The sequence below is a fragment of the Etheostoma cragini genome, chromosome 6 (assembly GCF_013103735.1).
Source record: "Etheostoma cragini isolate CJK2018 chromosome 6, CSU_Ecrag_1.0, whole genome shotgun sequence".
Classification (NCBI taxonomy): Eukaryota; Metazoa; Chordata; class Actinopteri; order Perciformes; family Percidae; genus Etheostoma; species Etheostoma cragini.
In genome coordinates, this window is record NC_048412.1 from 27924637 (window position 1) to 27927272 (window position 2636).

A 2636-nucleotide genomic window follows, 5' to 3' on the forward strand; every position below is an offset into this window, starting at 1 on the left:
GTGTGTGTGTGTGTGTGTGTGTGTGTGTGTGTGTGTGTGTGGGTGTTGATGTGTGGGAGTGGAGGGGGTGACACAGTGTGGTTCATCATAGGTTATAAACACATGATGACCAGCGTTGTGAAAACACAGTCATTAGCTCAAAGGTCACAGGTTTGTCCTTCTGCAAATGTCCTGCTGATGTGCTGTTGAGCAAACCACAGAACCACAGCCTGCCTACTCACTGTGACTGACAGATACAGACAGTAGAACCAGCAGCTGTCTGTCTGTAGCTCAGACTGAACTCATCTGTAGAATTAGGGTCACAGAGGGACTTTAAACGGTGCAGATGTGAGTTGTGAAATAACTCAGGTCTCACATCTGGATGTTAGTGATCAGTGGATTTATTGTGCTTTATAAGATTAATACAGATGCTATTCAACATGCTAATTTAAATTTAAATGAACTTAATTTTAAATACGTCACTAAGACTCTATCATTGTTGATTTTTTTTAAACACTATATTGAAAAGGGATAATTGACCACATACATTTTTAGCTTCCTTCATTTCTACTATATTACAGAGATTTTTTTGTACAATTGAAATGAGACATTTTTCATGCAAACAATATTCATGCAGAGAACAATAACTACATTTAAGAAAAATATTGATGGGTGCCTAGTATCTCACCTGGTAGAGCACACACTCAGCATGCAGCAGCAGGTTTGACTCCGATCTGCGACCCTTTGCTGCATGTCATCCCCCCCCTCTCTCTTCCCTTTTATGTCTTCTTCTGTCCTATGAAAATAAAGGCCTAAAAGCTCAAAAAGTAGCTCAAAAAATCATCTGTAAAAGAGAAAAGAAAAACATTGATAACGTAGGATTGTGTATTAAAAGACAAGCATTCTCCGACGTGGGCAAAGGGGGAGGGGGCAAGAAAAGATAAAAATGATGTAACCCACTTGTCCAAATTGATGATGTCATGTCTGTGTGTTAAATACGGAACGGGAGTCAGGACATGGTTAGCCTAGCTTAGCATAAAGACTTGAAGCTAGCCGGGCTCTGTCCAAAGTTAAAGAGACACACACACCAATTATCACACTGGATCTTGTTTATTCTGTATGAGAAGAGACGAGTACTTTTCATCTCACTGTACAAAAAGTAAGCAAATACGTTCACAGTGTATCCCAAAATCCTGAAATATTCCTTAAAACACTGAAATGAGCTCAATGTATTCCATGTTTTAGATAATTTGCAGAAAGCCCAGAAAGAACAAACGCGATTATTTTATAAAAAATGAATAATTTGCCATCTTGACATAACAAGCTTTGGTATCATGATGTAATTATTCCATGATCACTACATCTACTGTACATTATTTTAAATGTTTTGACAGCTTATGTTGGGATTTATACCACAACCTCTTTACTTTTAATCACAAAAAAACTGTGTTTTTATCCCAATAAAAAGCTGGTGATGTCAGGTGATGAAGAAACTCTCCTAATCCCGAGGAAATACCATTTAAGAAGTCATCTGACCTCTGACTCATCTGACTTTAAATGAGACATTTCCAAATTTGAGACATTTTAGCAGGTTTGAAAGACTCCCCCTGAAATTCTCACTTCATGTTAGAAAAATACCCAAATTGCTGTTAGGGATCTCTGTAGTTTCACTTTTTCTTGACTTCAATACCTCAAGTAGACTCTCACTATCACTTTACTCACTTGGAATGTAATTTGAGTAAAGCAGAAACTGATAGGAGAAGAAGAGACCTAGACTAGACGTAGATCACTTTGTTAGTCTGGACAGCACCATGACACATGGGCATGACTGAAATAGATCTTTGAGTTTCTTAAATTTCCCAAAGTATTCTCTGTTGCTTTTAGTTTTATGGGAAGCAAGAAACATACAGTTTTCTGACTATACATATACATATAAATATTGTGATAAGCTCAGTCAAAACTCCAAATTGAAACCAAAACTGCAGCCACGGTGCAGGTTGAAGGTTGTTTACAGATAAATAAAGACAAATGAAACAGAAATTGCCACTGCAAGCTAAAGTAAAACTTAAAGAAGAAATGTTTACAGGGCTTTTTAATAACCTTCATTATATGGGTCACACACTTGTTGTTTAAAGATTCTGAATTTACATGCAGATGTTTGTTATATAATATGTTTGACTGCATTACGGCTGGAACTGAGACTTCTTTTTTATTATTATCAATTCATCTCTTGTCTTTTCTTAAATGAAAGATTATTTATCCTGGTTAGTCTATAAAAATATGTCAATTACAATTTACAAGAGTCCAAGGGGACGTCTTTAAATTGTTGGTTTTTGTCCAAAACCCAAATACAGTTAATTTACTGTGATGTTAAACAAGGGAAATGAACAGATCCTGAATTTTTAAAGCTGGGACCAGATTTACTCTGAAGCCTCATATTAACTTTCAAATTAACTTTCAAATACATTTTTGCACAAAATCACTTACATTAGAAATGCATTAGGAAGATATAGATAGATAGATAGCTAGATAGCTAGATAGCTAGATAAATATATAGACAGACAGACAGACAGACAGACAGATAGATAGATAGATAGATACAGTGGGTACGGAAAGTATTCAGACCCCTTTAAATTTTTCACTCTTTGTTTCATTGC

At 36.0% G+C, this 2636-nt stretch overlaps 1 protein-coding gene across 2 annotated transcripts in view; it reads left to right on the forward strand.

Moving 5' to 3' along the window:
• The window catches only part of zgc:113232 (uncharacterized protein LOC541546 homolog), a 32119-nt gene that overhangs the window by 16023 nt on the left and 13460 nt on the right, over window positions 1-2636 (forward strand). The window lies entirely within an intron of this gene.